This window comes from Miniopterus schreibersii, assembly GCF_964146895.1.
Source record: "Miniopterus schreibersii genome assembly, chromosome: 8".
In the NCBI taxonomy this organism is placed as follows: Eukaryota; Metazoa; Chordata; class Mammalia; order Chiroptera; family Miniopteridae; genus Miniopterus; species Miniopterus schreibersii.
Window position 1 is genome coordinate 83,035,781 of NC_138109.1, and position 18,495 is coordinate 83,054,275.

General features: G+C 45.3%; 1 protein-coding gene across 1 annotated transcript in view; it reads left to right on the forward strand.

The window, feature by feature from the left end:
- Window positions 1-18,495, forward strand: part of RIPK1 (receptor interacting serine/threonine kinase 1) — a 55,844-nt gene that overhangs the window by 5,919 nt on the left and 31,430 nt on the right. The window lies entirely within an intron of this gene.

The window sequence follows — 18,495 nt, forward strand, 5'->3', positions numbered from 1 at the left end:
TTTGAATGTCCACCTCAAGAAGCAGCAAAAATCCCTCCCTGCGCCTGCCCAGAGCGGCCACACCAATGCCCTCCTCTGTCTGGGAGGTGTTGCTCCATCTGTCGAAGAAGCACCTCAGACATGCTGAAAAAGATGTTTCAGTCCCTAAACTAATGAGAGAAAAAGCTCATTAGAGATTATCTGAACAAGTTCAAGATTTTACCAAACGTGGCAAGGAGTCTGGAATCCTTATGGTAGTAAAATGCCGGAAAGAAGGAAAATTCTGCGTTGGAAGAATGTCTGATGGCTTACCGAGATGACCCCGCCTTCGGGGAGAACGAAGAGTGGAATCCCCGAAGGGGAGGGAAGGAGCCCGGAAACCCGGAGCGCCCGCCAAGAAAGGGCTGCAGAAGCTTCCTGCAAGCATGTGGGCAAATGCTCAAATGACACTCAGTAACTCCATTCACGGAAATCACAATGGCCTAAATTAATGGACTCAAGGAAGTGTGTTTGCTTTATCCTAAATTGTGGAAATGTTAATCTTATCTGAAATAAAGATATTTTTAATTTAAAAAGAAGCTGCAAACAGAACAGGAACTTAAAAATATAGTGAGATTCTAATCAATTTAAAATAATAAATCATTTTAGAAATAGAAACAAACATACAACAGAGGAAACCAGCAAGAACAAAAGTGTGTCCTTTGTAAAGATGAAAGTTAGCCCTGCCTGGAGTGGCTCGGGTGGTCAAGCACCATCCTGTGCATCAAAAGGTGGCCGTTTGATTCCTGGACAGGCACACGCAAAGGTTGTGAGTTTGACCCCCAGTTGGGGGGTGTGCCCAGGAGGCAGTCAATCGATGTTTCTCTCTCTCTCCCTTTCCCTCTATTTCAAAAAAATTAAAATTTATAACTCCCCAGCAATGGCCCTATTTAAAAAGAGAGAGCCCACTAATATCAGGAATGGAGAAACAAAGGGACATCAATACAAAATTTAAAATGATGAAAAAATAACATTATTATTAACATTTTTATGCCATTAATTTAACAATGTAGATGAAATAGAGAAATTTCTTGAAAAATACAACTGGCCAAAACTGATCCAAGAAGAAACAGAATACTGGAACATCCCTACATCTGTTGAAGATATTGAATACATCATTAAAAATCAAAGAAAAAAAATCAAAGGTAAGTCCACACCCAAATGACATCATTGCTAACTTTTTCCCAGCCATATAAAGATGAAATCATGAAAATCAGACATAACCTTTTCTAGAGAATAGAAAAAGAGGAATCTTTCCAAACATTTTTAATAAGACCAAGTCAACCTTGGTAACCAAATTTGACAAAAATAGCACCAGAAAAGAAAATTACAGTCCAGTATATTTCATTAAGATAGATGTAAACAGCCCTAAATTAGATATTATCAAATTGAATCTAGTGGCAGATCAACAGGATAATACCTCCTGACCAACTAGGTTTTATTCCATAAATGCAATGTTAGTTTAACATTAAAAAATCAAAGCAATTCACCACATTTCTGAGGAAAGAAAAAAAATCATAGGATCTACTCAAAAGATGCTGGAAAGGGATGGATAAAAATTCAAGACTTGTTCATGATAAAAACTCTCAGAAAAAACAAAAATAGAAGGGGTTTTTCCTAACTGGATAAAGAATATTTACACCAATTTATAAATAACATCATGCTTAATCATGAAATATTAAGCACATTCCCTTGCAATCAGGAGCAAGACAAGAAAGCCCACTATCATCACTTCTCTTCACAATTGTACTTCAAGCTCTTGCCAGTGCAGTAAGGAAAGAAAAGAGAGTTAAAACATAAAAATAGTAAAACAGAATAAATAAAATTGTTATTATTTAGAGATAACATATTACACATGTAGACTATTCAAAAGGATCTAAAACAAACTTAAAATTAATAAGTGACTTTATTAAGGTCATTGGATTCAAGATAAATATTAAAAATCATTTGTATTTCTGTATCTAGCAAAAAGCAAATAAAAGATAAAGATAGAAGACCTGCAGCATTTACAATAGCATTAACATTGGAACTAATATAGTAAAAATATGTAGGAACACTAAAAAAGAACTACAAAATATTACCAAGAGACATGACAGAAGACCTAAAAAAAGGGGGGATTTTCCCTCTTTCTGGATTGGAAGACTCAATGTTAAGATGTTGATTCTCCTCAAATCATTTTTTTCTTTTATGGGTTGTGCTTTTGATGTCATGTCTAAAAACTCTGTATCTCAGCTAAGTCATGAGGTTTATTCCTTTATTTTCTTCTAGAAGTTTCTTTTAAAATGTTTATTTTTTAATTTTTCAATTACAGTTTACATTCGATATTATTTTGTATTAGTTTCAGATGTACAGCATAGTGGGTGGAGAACCATATACTTTACAAAGTGCCGATATTTCAAGTACCTACCTGGCACCATACATAATTATTACAATACTATTGACTATATTCCCTGTGCTGTATTAAACATATTTTCATGTGTCTCTTGACCATTCATATGCCCTCTTTGGAGAAGCATGTATTCAGGTCCTCTGCCAATTTTTAATTGGATTTTTTGGGGGGTGAGTCATCTAGAAGTCTTATAGCTTTATATTTTATATGTAGAGGTATGATTCATTTTGAGTTAATTTTTGTATAAGGCATGATGTTTAATTTCGACCAAGTCATTTTGTTGTAAATATTATCCTCTGAATTACCTCTTAACCTTTCTCAGTTGGCACATACAATTTAAGTTCCACATGTAAACAGAATGGAAGCCATTACTCCCATCATTCCAACAAGAAAAAAGGTAACAAACTGAAAATCAACAACTTCTTTAGACCCAAAAGAGAACGAAGTCATGGTGCCAACCTCTGCCCTGGAACCTGCAGAGGCAGTGGGGTGCAGAGGTCACAGCCAGGCCCGCGTGTCCGGAGCAGCGACTGCTGGAGCCACACTCCGGTGGGACCAGTCAGTCGTCGTTTTGATGAGTTGCTGGGTGATGAGTGTGGATTAGCTCGAGAGTGAGAAACTAATGATGGCCCAGATTTGGGGGACCCCCACACGTTCCTGATTTTTACTGTCAGAAATCCCACCAGGTTCTCAAGGTAAAGAACTAATGAAAATCCCCTCATGGTTTTGGCAGTGAGAGGGGAAAATAAACCATTTTGAAATCCAAGAGGTCAATATATCAAAGACTTGCTCTCCAAGGGAAACAGCCTTACCAGAGCCTTATCTACCTGGGGAGGGAGGGGGAAGAAAAATCAGTCCACTTAAAACTAAAAGGCCAAGATTTACTACTAAGATTATAAGATGCTTCCCCTCCTTCACACATTACCACACATCAAAGGGATTCCAATATAGTAACAGCGGATTACAATGGAAACACTGACAAGATACCAGCTCTAAATGAGAGAGTACTTAGGAAAATGCCAACAGCAGAGGAGAGTGGGAGAAAAGGAAACTAGAGGAAACTAAAGCCTCTGGCACCTACAGCTTCAGCAAATATTAAACCCTGCCCAGCTCCTAGGCAGACTAACATAAACCTCACACTAAAGACAGATCTACATCATTTCTATTACTTCAACCCTTATGTCCACTGTTATCAACAGAAAATTACAAGGCATGCTAAAAGGCAAGAACAAAGACAGTTTGAGAAGGTAAAGCAAGCATCAGAACCATATGAAGCAATTTTGGAAATATCAGATAGGAAATTTAAAATAACTATGCTTAATATGGTACAGGCTTTAATAGGAAAAGTACACAACTTTCAAGAACAGATGGTAATTTAAGTAGGAAGATGGAGGCTATATGAAAGAATCAAAATGCTAGGAATAAAAAACACTAAGAGAAATAAGGACTGCTTTTGATGGGTTCATCAGTAGACTGAACATGACCAAGGAAAGGGAGCCTGAAGAGATGTCAATAGAAAGTTTCCAAACTGAAATGCAGAGAGAAAGATTGGAAAAAATCTAAAAACTACGGAACAATTACACATATAACATACATGTAATTGGAACATCAGAAGGAAAAGAAAGAACAAAAAGATCAGAACAAATGCCTGATGTAACAATGGCAGATTTTTTTTCAAAATTGCTGACATACACCAAACCACATGTCCAGGAAGCTCAGAGGATTTCAAGAAGGATAAACAGCAAGAATGCAAGCATATCGTATCCAAATACAGAAAAACAAAAACAAGAAAATCTTGAAAGAAGCCCAGGTTAAAATAAATAGAGAATTTTACCTATAGAGAATCAAAACTGTATCTGTAGTGATGTCAGGAAAATAGCAGAATAGGGAGCACCAGGTTCTTGTCTTCCATCAGAAAACATTTTTAAAAAACAGGCAGAGTCCGGCTGGCATGGGTCAGTCTTTGAACATCGACCTATGATGCAGAAGATCATGGTTCGATTCCTGGTCAGGGCACATGCCCGGGTTTCAGGCTCGATATCCAGTGGGGGGCATGCAGGAGGAAGCCGATCAATGACTCTCTCATTATTGATGTTTCTCTCTCTCGCCCTCTCCTTTCCTCTCTCTGAAATCAATAAAGATATATTTTTAAAAAACAACCAGGCAGAAACTGTGAGAACCAATTTTGTGAGAACTGTCAAAGATTTACAGTATCCAAGTGAGCACAGAATCCAGTAGAGGGGACTTCAGAATGGTAGAAAGTCTTTGTGAGCAATGTGCACTACCTTCTCCCAGTCTGTCCCCTGTATTGCAGCAGTTTTAAAGCTGGTGCAGTCTTGAAGAAGCCTTAGTCTTAAAGCAGCAACAGTCTTAAAAAGTCAGCAGTTTTAAAGTGGTGACAGTCCATGTTCCCAGTGTGGAACTATTTCCTTGGTTCTGAATGAAGCAAAAAAGACCTTCTTTGTAAATTACTGTATATGTCTATTCTAATATGAATGGGGGCTACCTAAAGGACTGTCACAAATCATTCCTGTGCGTTTTGCCTCAAAGAGACTCACATCATGAGACATTATAATTCAACTGTTGGAAGACAAATACAAAGAGGATCTTTAAAGCAACAAGAGAGAAGTAACTCATCGTGTACAAGGGATCCTCAATAAGATTAACAGCTAATACCTCATCAGAAACCACAACAGTAAAAAAAATAGCAAGATGACATATTTAAAATGCTGAAAGAAAAAAGTGTCAACTGAGAATTTTATATCTGGCAAAGCTGTACTTCAAAAGTGATGGAGAAATGAAGACATTATCAGATAAACAAAATCTGAGCTCTTTACCATTTGACCAGAACTTCAAGACATATTATCCTTCTGGGAAACACCATGAATAAACAAAAGTGAGGCTAGGTAACCTACCTTGTAGATATTAATAAACCAAGGTTGAGAGTGATTAGAATAACATGCCCTAAAAATTCTGAGGTCTTTTAAGTGATCTCCGCTCAGCAAAACTGTTGTACTTCAGTTATTAAATGCCTACTGTGGACATGACTCTCTGTGAGAAGGGAGGATGCACAGGGGCAAAAGGACAGAGTCCTCTAAAGTGTTTCATAATGGTTGTGTGCACAAACAGTGACAGACACAAGACATAGCGGGCATCATTATTAGGGGAAGACAAAATAAAGTATGCAAACATGCTCTTTAAATTGTAACACACCACATCAATCTGAGCTGTTACGATTCTACGTGCTACTTAGATACACAACTGCTGTAAGAAATTGGCCTACTGTACAAATGAAATGTTAGCACTCTTATATCATACTTTCTTTCCAGTTAAGATGAGTGGACTACCCCTCCCACTCCCCTCTTTCTCAGCATACCCCTCCCACCCACCACCCTTCCATGGCATTGGCCTAGTGAGACCTGATGAGACCTGGAATCTCACTCATTCCGAGCTATGAGTCTCTGCTGACCACATCTGCAAGCCTGCAGGTGGAAGTAACATGAGCTGGCATATTGGGGCCACTCTAAAGTCGTGGTCCTCAAATTCAGGTAGCCCTGTGGCACCCCCAGCAAGACCTTTGTCTTCTTACTCACCTCTCTCTACTCTTCGTGGCAGCAACTAAACCTGTGTACGGTAGTGCTCGCTTATCTGTGGTTCCATTTTCCACAATTTCAGTTACCTGCGGTCAACCACCGTCAGAAGCTATTGAATTCCAGAAAAAAACAAGTCATATGCTTCAAATTGCACACCATTCTGAGTTGCACAATGAAACCTCATGCCATCCCACTCTGTCCCGCCCAGGGTGTGAATCGTCCGTTTGTCCACCATCACCATACTGAATATACTCCCTGCCATTAGTGACTTAGTAGCCATCTCAATGATCAGATGACTATTGAGGTAGCACAGTGCTTGTGCTCAAGTCACCCTTGGTGAGTGATTTTTGCTGAGTCATGGTGGGTGATATTTACTGAGTAATGACTGAGTGAACTTACTGAATCGTGGTGGGTGATATTTGCTGAGTTATGGCTGAGTGAAATCACTGAATCATGGTGGGCGATATTTGCTGAGTCATGTTGGGTGATTTTTACTGAGTCATGGTAGGGATTTTTGCTGTCCTGATGAGCAATTTTTGCTGGGTCATGGTAAGCGATTTTGCTGACATGTTAAGTAGATTTGCTGGGTCATAGTAACTGGATTTTGCTGAGTCATAATACCAAAATGTTTTTAATTTTAATTTTTTTAATTAAATTTATTGAGATGAAATTGGTTAAAAAAATTATATTGATTTCAAGTCTACATTTATATGATACAAAATCTGTATATTGCATTATGTGCCTACCACCCAAAGTCAGATCATCTTCCATCACCGTATATTTGACCCTCTTTACTCTTCACTACCCCTCAACCCCCTGCCCTCTGGTAACCACCATGCTGTTGTCTCTATGAGTTTTTGTTTGTTTTTCTTGTTAGTTCACTTGTTGCTTTCAGTTTTATATCCCACAGATGAGTGAAATCATATGGTTCTTTTATTTTTTAATATTTTTAATATGTTTTTATTGATTTTAGAGAGAGAGGAAGGAAGAGGGCGAAGAAACATAACTAAAAGAATAGATTTGAGGGTATAGAGGTAAGTGTTGGCGAGAATGTGGAGGAAAGGGAACCCTCCTGCAGGGCGGGTTGGAAGGTAGATTGGTGCAGCCACTGTGGAAACAGTATGGAAGTTCCCTCCAAAATTAGAAACGGATCTGCCTTATGATCTAGCAATTCTGCTTCTTGGTATATTCCCGAAGAAACCCAGAACACTACTCGGCCATAAAAAAGAATGAAACCTTACCATTTGCGACCGCATGGATAAACCTAGAGGGTATTATGCGAAGTGAAATGAGTCAGTCAGAGAAAGACAAATACCATGTAATTTCACTTACATGTGGAATCTGAAGAACAATATAAATGAACAAGCACCACAGAAACAGACTCAGATAGGGAGACCAGACTGATGGTTGTCGGGGGAGAGGGGTTGGGGAGAGTGGGGGAAAATGAAGGGATTGAGAGGTACAGATTGTTAGTTACAAAATAGTCCTGGGGATGTAAAGTACAGCACAGGGAATATAGTCAATAACAGATGGTGCCAGCTGGGTACTGGAACTATCAGGGGATCACTTTCTAAAGCCTCATTAGTTTTTGAATGTCTGTGGGTATATAGTGATATCCCCTCTATAGTAACTAGATTACTAATTCGTGGGGTGCTGGTGAGACCGGTCGTCACAGGGCCCTGGGTGGCCCTGTCGGGGTTCCCCTGCACCCGCCTCTCACCATTGGGGCTCGAACCCGAGACCCAATGGCACCTGGAGCAGCAGGCACCGCCGGCACCGCCCTCTAGAGGTGAAGATGGCGATGTGCGTGCGGTCAGGCGCTCGGTGTCCCTCACTGTCAGGCGCTTGGTGTCCCTCGAGGCGGTGGAGTGCCCGCCGCGCCCAGGGATTTCTGTTCCTGCCACAGCACCCCGAGGGCCTGAACGGGCCCTGCCCTGCAGCGCGGGTGCCAGGGGCCAGGAGGAGGCGGGCCCCGCAGGATCTCCACCTGCCACGTCCCAGCAGCGGAACAGGGTGCAGGATTCAGGTGATCACCTGCGGGCCGGGCCTGCCGGCGGCCACACCGCAGAAGCACGTGCGCTTCAAGGACGGGCTGCTCGGTGCCGGCGTGGCTCTGGGACCCGCCGCTTTCCGCCGCCCAGGCTGGAGCAGGGAGGAGCTGGGCGCTGGAGCCGGCGCTGGGCGGGCGCACGGGGTCGGGGAGACGAGCGACAGCCACCGACCGCGCCCTGGTCGCCGGGCAGGTAGACGGGCCCGCTCCCTGGGCAGCGGACGTCACGGCTGGACGCCCGACTCTCCGTGAGCGCGTGCTGCAGGGCCACCTGGCGGCCGGGCCCCCGCGTGCTGCAGGGCCACCTGGCGGCCGGGCCCCCGCGTGCTGCAGGGCCACCTGGCGGCCGGGCCCCGCGAGCTCCAGGGCCACCTGGCGGCCGGGCCCCGCGTGCTCCAGGGCCACCTGGCGGCCGGGCCCCCGCGGCCCGCGGAAGGCTCCCCACCCGCGGTGAGGTCTGCCCGCCGCCCTGCTGGGGCAGCTCGCGGAGGCCACCTTCCAGCCCCGGCAATCCCTGCCCTGAGTGTCCGCGGCGCCCCGTGAGCGAGCGTTTCCCGCAGCCTCAGTGGACAAGTTTGGCACCCGGGTCAAGTCCACCGCGAGCTTAGAAACTAAAGACGGGGGTTGCGCGGGATGGACCCCGCGCGCTGCCCTCGGGGCCGGGCCGCCGTCGGCTCTCCGCGGGTACGCCGGGCTCACTGGCCCCGTGGTGACCGTGGCTGCCCACGGCCCTGACGGAGCCCCCGGCCCGCTGGCGCCAGGGCCGCGCCCTGTTCCGGTCACCGCCGTTCGCCGAGGCTGGGGACGCGCTCTCGGGACATGTCTGCTCATTGCCCACAGGAGACAGAGCTACGACCTCAGGACCGCGGCCCAGGCAGACCGCGGGCTCCAAATCCACGGCCCCCGCATGTGAACGACGCCTTCTTCAGGCGCGCGGGCAGACCCCGCACCCCGCCGGCCCCGCAGGACAGCGCGGCCCGGGGAGGGGCGTGGGGCGCGGACAGCGCGGCCCGGGGAGGGGCGTGGGGCGCGGACAGCGCGGCCCCGGGGGGGGGCGTGGGGCGCGGACAGCGCGGCCTCGGGAGGGCGTGGGGCGCGGACAGCTCGGCCCCGGGGGGGGGGCGTGGGGCGCGGACAGCTCGGCCCCGAGAGAGGCGTGGGGCGCGGACAGCTCGGCCCCGGGGGGGGGCGTGGGGCGCGGACAGCTCGGCCCCGGGGGGGGGCGTGGGGCGCGGACAGCGCGGCCCCGGGGAGGGGCGTGGGGCGCGGACAGCGCGGCCCCTGCAGCCTGAGCGGGTCGCCGCCGCGGCCCCACCGCAACCGGATTCCTTTGGCCCACACGGGGCGTCCGTCACACGCGCTCGCCGTGCGCCCCCGCGAGCAGGGGCTGTTCCCGCGGCACCCAGGGCCCGGCGCCCGCCACGCGGTCAGCAGCCCGTTGTCCACGCGGCCCTGCGACCCCGGCGGCCTCCCGTGTGCGTCCCCGCCAACACCACGCACCCCCAGCGGGGAAACCAGTGGAGACCCCGCGCCGGCCCCGCCCGGTGGCTCTCAGCGGTGCGGGAGCCCGGACGCCGGCCCCGCCCGGTGGCTCTCAGCGGTGCGGGAGCCCGGACGCCGGCCCCGCGCTCCTGCGGAGGGAACTTGGGCGCTTTTCCACGCGCTGCTGCCCCCACCGCGCCGCACTCCCAGGCCCTGCGCGTGTGGCCCCATTTGACACGAGGTCGAGTCGCGGGAGCCCCTCGCCCCCACCCCGCCCGCCGCACCCTGACCTGGGCTTACACCCAACGAAACCGCGTGGGGCCTGCCGGCCGGGGCGCTGCGGGGGCGGCGGGAGCGGTCGCGGGTCCGCCCCGGCCGGCTGCGGTCCCGGCGGGACGGGCTCCGCTTGGACTCCGGGCCGGCCGCAGGGAGCTGGCACGCTGCCCGTCTAACTGAACTCCTCGTGCGGAGAACCGGCGCCCCAGACCCTCTGGGGACCGGGCCGGGCTGAGCCAGCAGCCGCGTCCCCAGCGCAGGGGCTCGTGGCGAGGGGCGGCCCCGCCAGGCCTTCAGCACGGGGGGGGGGGCGGCCTGCGCAGCCCCTCAGTCCCCCCCACAAGGGTCCACCTCAGGCGTGAACCTACAGCCCACCCCAGCTGCTGGCGAGCCCCGCGGGCCCTGCCTCCGCTGCCGTCCCGTCCCCGGCCCCTCTGGGCCTCCCCCCCGCGGAGCTAGAACAGGAGCCCCTGGGCCCGGAGGGGAGGGGGGTCGCTGTCGGCCACTGCGGCCGGCTCGGGAACCTCAGGAATCGGCCATGGTCCCTGTAGCTACACAGGCCTGCGCACTTCCCTCGGGATGTGCAGATGCTCCGATCCCTCCTGAGGATGGCGTTTTGCAGGGACCTTTCCCTCCCCCAAAAAAACAAAAACAAGGAAATGTGCTTCAGCACAGGCAATTTTCTTCTGCTTCTGCTACCCCTATTTCAAACACCCCCAAATTTGGATGTGGTGGAACCCAGGTTAAGCCCAGCACCCTATTAACTGGGCACTCTGGGAAGGGCGTGCACAGCTGAGGCTAGAGTGGCCCCCTTTGCTCTCCTGCCCGTGCCCTTGGGAAAAGCAGAAGGCCCAGCAGGTGACCCATGGGGCAAGAGCTGCGCTGGAAGCTCTCTCCTGCATTTATATAAATTCTCAGAATGACCTTTGCGTAGAAAATAAAAGTGTTTGCTTTGTAAAAAAATAACTTGTCTTCTTTTTTGCTTTGTCAGTCTTTCTGGAGGTTTATAAGTTTAACTGATATTTTCAAAGAACCAGCTTTGTGTTCTATTTTCTTTTCCCAAAATTTTCATTTGTTTCTTTTTACATATATCTTTATTTACTGAGATTTTTTTACTTTTCCATTGGTTTCTAGAGTATTTGTGATTGACAATTACAGATTTTTTGTTGTTAATCCTCATCTGAGGATATTTTTCCATTTTTTTTTTATAGCAAGTGGGAGGGAGGAGGAGGGGGAGAGAGAGAGAGACGTGAGAGAGACCATTGATTGGTTGCCTCCTGCACGTGCCTCAACTGGGACTGGGGAATTGAACCTGCAACCCAGGTACGTGCGTGCCCTTCGCCGGGAATCGAGCCCGCCACCCTTTGGTGTGTAGGCTGACACTCTATCCACTGAGCCACACCAGCCAGAGCAACAATTATAGAATTTTTATAATAAGTACTGTAAAGTCCTTATCAGTTCACTTCAACATCTGTTTCATCTTGGTGTTAGCATCTCTTGTTTTTTTCTCCCCCATGCAAATTGAGATTTGGTTCCTGAATGCCAAGTAATTTTGGATTGTTTTCTGGCTAGTTTGAATATTATGTTATGAAACTCTGGGTCTTATTTAAATTCCATGGACAATGTTATTTCTCTTTTAGCAGGTAATCAACCTGGTTACGATCAGGCCCCAAATTCTAACATGCTTTCAGGGAGCTGTTTCCCATGTTGGTTCAGTTCTCAAAAACTGTGCAGTGCTATTTGGATCTGTCCTCTGTGCATGCTACCCACAGGCCAGCTGTGACCTGAGCAGAAGCTTACCTCTAGTTCAGTTCTCAGAGCGTTTGGCGGGCTGACTGGGACCACATCTACCTGTCTGCAGTCCAGGAGTTCATGGGTAACTTCATATGTAATTCTCCTGCAGTCGCCTTTCTCCCTCCCCATAGCCTCCCCAGCCCTTTCTGCTTTGATGGGACTTCTATTTCCAGGCCACAGACAGAAAGCTGGGGTTTTCCTGCCCCACTGTGCCACAGGCTTTCACAAGTGCACCCACGTCTGGAGCCAAGAGACAAGAGGGCAGAAAGGGGAAGAAAGCAGCAGGGTTTTGTCTCAACCTCTTGAGACACAGTGTCACTGACTGGAGAGGAAGGTTTCCTTACCCCAGGACTTTGGCTGTTGCAGGCTCTGTGTGTTGCCACTGCAGGGTTGTTTGCAGGCTGAATTGCCAGAGAAAAGAGCAAGGAAGAGTGGAGGATTTCCCACGGCCTTGAACATTAGGGATGCCCATTCTTGACCTTTGACCCCGAACTAGATGGCTTCTCCTGGGGGTGTTTCTGTCTGCACCCTGTGCCCACCTCAGGATCTGGGGCTGTGCACTATTTATTATTTTACATTATTCTACTTTCAACATTTCTCCCTGATATTTACAATGTGGCTCTTTTCAGCATCGTATAGTCGGGTTTCACACTTTTCATCAGCATGGCATTCCTTGTCTTTTAGCTGGAGTGTTTAAACTGAGTACATGCAATGTTATTGTTGATGAACTGAATCTAAGTTTAGCACGTTGCTGCTTGCCTTTTATTTATCCACCTGTTTCTGTTCCTTTACTTTATCTTCCTTCCCTGATTTTGGATTATTAAAATGTTTTATGTTATTATATTTTCCATGTATTAGCTTTTTACTTATACATTTTTATATCAATCTTGTAGAAATTATACTATTTATTTTGAGATATGTAGTCCACAAATTAGTATTTTTACCATTTCACAAACAATACTAGAAACTACACACAGTTTAATTTCATTTGCTCATATCTTGCTCACATTTTGTACAATTATATATTTCATTTCTAGATATGTTGTTTGTTCTTTTAAATATATCTTTATTGAGTTCAGAGATAGAAAAGAAAAGGGGGAGAGAGATAGAAACATCAGTGATGAGAGAGGCACTGATCAGCTGCCTCCTGCACGCCCCCTACTGGGGATCGAGCCTGAAACCCCGCCTGTGCCCTGACCAGGAATCGAACCGCCATCTCCTGGATCCTAGGCCGATGCTCAACCGCTGAGCCACACCTGGCCGGGCTCTGCATATATTTTAAAGCCCACAAGGCATCATCATTATTGTTTTAAATATTCAACATTTATTTATGTTTATATACATTTCTTCCCTTTCCAGTATGTTTTTTGCTTCCTGTCGTTCTGTGTTATCTCTGAGAATATTTTCCTTCAGCCAATAGAACTCCCTTTAGTATTTTTTGTAATGCAGCTGCTCTGGCAATAAATCCTTTAAGCTTTTGTTTGTCTGGAGGGGGAAAGTTTTCATTTTTCAAGGATATTTTAGCTAGTTGTAAAAATTTAGGTTGGAATATATATATATATATATATATATATATATATATATATATATATATACACACACCTATACATATGTGTGTGTGTGTGTGTATTTCTCCTATCGGCACATTAAAGGCGACATTATATTGGTTTCAATTTCTGTTAAAAAATCAGCCATCTGTATTGCTGTTATCATCTTGAAGGTAATAGGTCTTTTCTCTCTGCTTTTAAGATTTTCTTTTTTCCTTTTTTCCAGCTGACTATTCTGTGTCTAGGTGTGATTTTCTTTGTATTTACCTGTATGGGTTTGTATAGTTTTTTTTAATGTGTTGTTTAATTATCCCATTACATTTTTTAAAACTTTGGCCAGTATGCCTCCATCCAGCTCTCCCCCAGATGCCCCAGCAGCACAAATACTTGGCCTTTTCATCATGTTCCGTATGTTGCTTTTCCTCTTTTTTTTCTTTTCTTTCTATTTCCATCTATTTTTCTGTTCTTTACTCTGGATATCTTTTACTGATCTGTTCACTAATCCTTTGTTTTTATCTGCTTTTAAAACTCATCCGTGTGCTTTCTTAACTTCTAGTATAATATATTTCAGGTTCTAGAATCTCCATTTGACTTTTTTAAAACAGCTTCCAGATTTCTGGTGAGATTTTTTATTTCATCTATTTTGTTTAAAATTTTTATCCTTATTATTTTAAGTCCCTGTCTGATTATTCAATGTCTGTATTTCTATTGGTACTATTTCTCTTGTCTTTTCTTCTTTTTTTAAAATAATTTCTACTATTTTTAGCATGTTTGATACTTTTTTTATTGGATGCCAGGCATTCTGAGAAAATGTGGAGGTGCAGAATGGTGTTGTCTTTGTTCAGAAAGGGTTGTTTCCTCTGTAGGCAGACAGTTTGCTAGCAAATTACTGCGGTCCTGCGTTAGGTGGGTGAGAGCCAGGCTTTGTTAGAGTGGCACAGTTCTGCCTTTATTCTTGGGTCACATACTTTGAGGACATTGCCATGGACTGAATTCTTATGTTGACGCTTTAAGCCCCCAGTGTGCTGACATTTATAGAATGGGGCCTTTAGCAGGTGATTAGGTTTACATGAGGTCATGAGGATGGAGCCCTCACGATGGGATGTGTGCCCTTATTAAGAGACACCCATGGAACTTTCTTCCTCCCCACAGTGCACAAAGACAAGGTTGTGTGAACATACAGCAAGCTGGCGGCCACCTCCAACCAGGAAGAGAGGCCTGACCAGAAACTGACCATGCTGGCCGGCATCCTGATCTCAAACTCCCAGCCTCTAGAACAGTGAGAAAAGGAATGAGTTGTTCCAGCCACCCAGTCTATGGGATTTGCCGTGGTAGCCTGGGCGGGTTAAAACAGGCATGGTCCTGACTCACAGGGCCTGCCCCTTCTCTCTCAGTAGAAGGACTAGGGTGTTTCTCAGGGCCTCTCCAGCTCGGCAGGGCCTGAACTCCATCTATTTCCCTGGTACTATGAAGCTACTGAAAACTCTGTTCAGCTTTTAGCCTCTGATCTGCCCTTGCCTGCTGGGTTTCTTGGAGTCCGTCCCTACATATGTGCAGTTTAGTCATCAGCCAATCACTGGAGTGTCATTTCAGTGGTCAATTTTGGAGTCATTTCTCCTTAGTTCCCTCCTGAGATTTTGCTGCTCAAGTTCCAGATTCTGACCTACTCAACCAGAGACTGCTGCTCTCTGCTTGGGCTCTATCGCCTGAATTAGAAACGCTCTCAGAGAAGGCTGTGTGGATGACTATGGAGCTCACTCCCTATTTCTGCTTCTCGAGGACAGTAGCCTCTTCAGTCCTCCCTGTGTTAGCTGCTCTCCAAGCATCTTACATGTTTTGTCCATGTTGCATTATTGTTTTCCATGGAAGGATTCATTCTGTATGTTCTGTCAAGACCAGAATAACAATTTCTCTACCCATAATTTAAGATTCAACTCGCCAGTGCCTTCCCTTGTGAAGTCTTTCCCCTCTCTTCTCTTGGGTAGAATTATTTCCTGTCAAGTAGTCCCTTTTCTTGTTGCCAAACATCTGGCATATACTTTTATCATTCCCTTTACTAAATAACATTTTTTATGGAACAGTTGTCTCTCCAACAGACTCTGAAGAGACTTAGAATAAATAGATCTTAATAACTTTTTACAGCACTTCCCCCTCCAACTATTGCCCTATTCACCTCATGCCCTTTTCTGAAAAATTCCTTTTAGGGCCTAAGTATACTCACAGTCTCTCACTTTCTTCCCATGTCCTCCAACATTTTCTTGAGTCTACTCCCACCATGCCACTAAAACTTGTACTACTGTGGTCTTTGGCCATTTCCATGTTACCAAATGCAATGCTAAATTCTCAGTCCATCTTTCTTGACCTATTATCAGCATTTGGCACAACTAATCACTCTCTTAAGGATCCCCCACCCACCCAGTTTCCCCCTATTCTCCTGGTAGCTGCTCTTCATCTCATCGACTTGTAACTATTGTAGGACTTTAGGGCTCATTCCTCAGACCTCTTTTCTACCTACATTCCCTCCCTTGATTTCTTGCCTCATAGCTTTAGAAACCATCCATGGGTTCATGACATTCTAATTTACATTTTCAACCTGGACCCCTGCCTTGAGCTCCATATTCATATACCCACCTGCCTACTTGCCGTCTCCAGGCGTATGTTTAATAGACATCTCAAGTTAACATGTTCAAACAGAGCTCAGTATTTTCACAAACTTGCTGTTCGCACTATTCAACTCTGACCCTCAAGGTTTGCTCAGGACAAAAACTGTCCAGTTATTTTATTTCCCATACCCTGTTTCTGATCTCTAAGCTAATCCTGTAATTTCCACCTTCATCGTTACCCAGCAGCTGACGATTTCTCGCTGCCTCTGTCGCTCTCGCTCACCCGAGCCACCCTCGTCCCTTCTGCATCACTGCAATAGCCTCCAAACTGGCCATCCTGCTCTGCTCTTGTTCCTTTGCAGTATATTTTCAACTCAGCAGCCAGAGCAACCCTATTATAAGCTAGAGTGTGCTTCTCTTCCACACAAAACCCTCCAGTGAAAAGGCAAACTTCTTAAAATCACTGTAAGACCTCACGCAATCCCCCCTATTCCTCACCTTACCTTTCTGGCCTCGTCCTCTACTTTGTCTCGTTTATTCCATGGGCCTCCTCTCTCTGCTCCCATCTCTGAGCCTTTGCCCTTGCTCTTTACTTTCTCTGCTCTGTATGCTTGTCCCCAAGATATCTTCATGGCTTCCTGACTTCCTTTAGTTATTTACTCAAATATCACCTTTACAGTGAGATTGTTCTTGGCCACTCCATCTAAAATTGTGATACACAACCCACACACACATGCATGTCTATCCAACTTTGGTGCTATTTTTCTCTTAACATTCACTACTAACATACTACATAGCTCATTCATTCATCTTCCACATTAGAATGTAAGCTCCACAAGGATAGATTTTTCATTTATTTAATATATCTTTCATTGATTTCAGAGAGAGGGAGAGATAGAAACATCAATGATGAGAGTCATCAATCGGCTGCCTCCTGCACCCTGCCCCCCCCCGGGGTTGAGCCTGCAACTCAGGCATGTGCCCTGACCAGGAATCAAACTGCAGTCTCCTGGATCCTAGGTTGATGCTCAACCGCTGAGTCAGGCCAGCCAGGCAAGATTTTTCATTTATTAACAACTGAGTCTTCAGTGCCTAAAACATGTGATTATAAATATTTATTGAATGAATGCCTTTTTGTATCATTTGTATCTACCATCAAGATACTTTTATCTACTCTTGTAACTCTTGTTTCTAAATATTGTATTAGATACTTCTTACACAATATTTAGAAATATTTGTTAAATAAATAGGTACCCCTTTCACCATATAGTATGAACTTTATTTTTTAGAGCAGTTTTAGTTTCCCAGCGAAAGTGATTGGAAAAAACCAGAGCATTCCTACATATTCTACCCTTACTCCCCAAAATACACAGCCTCTCCCATCATCAACATCTTGCACCAGTGTGGTACATTTGTTACAATTAACCAACATTGACACATCATTATTACACAAAGTCCATACTTTACATTTGGTTTCACTGTTGTGTATTTATGAGCTTTGAAAAATGTATAATATACCCACCATTATAGTATCATACAGAATTATTTCACTGCCCTAAAATCCTGTGCTCCACCTATTCATCCATCCCTCCACACAAACCTAACAACCATGGATCTTTTTTACTGCACAATTTTGCCTTCTCCAGAATGTTATAGTTGGAATCATGTATCATGAGCTTTTTCAGATTATTATCTTTCACTTAGAAATAAGCATTTAAGGTTCTTCCATGTCTTTTTGTGGCTTGATAGTACATTTCTTTTTAGCACTGAGTAATATTCCATTGCATGGGTGGACCACAGTTGTTTTCTGTTTTGGTTTGTTTACCCATTCACCTATTGAAGGACAATCTTGGTTGCCTTCAAGTTTTGGCAATTAATAATAATGGTGCTATAAGCGTTTATGTGCAGTGTTTTGTGTAGACATAAGTTTTCCATTCATTTAAATTAATACCAAGACGTGTTTGCTGAATCATATGGTAAGACTGTTTTTGCTTTTTTTAAAAAGCAAAAACTGTCAGACTTTCTTCCAAAGTGACTGTACCAATTTGATTCACACAAAGAATGAGAATTCCTATTGTTCCACATTCTCACTAACATTTGATGCTGTCAGTCTTTTGGATTTTAGTCATTCTAATAAGTATGTAAGAGTGGTGTCCCGGTGTTTTTTCAGATTTGCAATTCCCTATAATGGTGAACATCTTTTTGTATGCTTATTTGCCATCTGTATTATCAAATGCCTCTTCAGATCTTTTGTCCATTTTCTAATTAGGTTGTTTCTTTTCTTAATTGTTGAGTTTTAAGAGTTTTTAGTATACAGTTGACCCTTACACAAGAGGCAGAGTGTTGGGGCACTCACCACCCAAGCAGTGGAAAATCTGGGTATAACTTAAGTTCCCCCTCCAAACATGGAAATAGCTGGCCCTTGAACAGGTGGGCTTGAACTGCTGGGTCCACTTAAGAACGGATTTTTAAAATCCCCACATTAGTAGGCCCACACAGTACAAAGCCAAGTTGTTAAGGGTTAAGTGTATTTTGGATTACAGGCCTTTATCAGGTATGTCTTTCGCAAATATTTCCTTACAGTTTGCGGCTTCCCATTCCCCTGACTCTATCTTTTTACAACATGCAATCGTGCAGTGTGTATAGCGGCCTTCTCAATATAGCCCTAGAGCAAGCACTTCCCTTTCGCTTGAGACTCTCCGATCACCATTTCAAAGGGCTGCAAAATAAATAAATAACACGT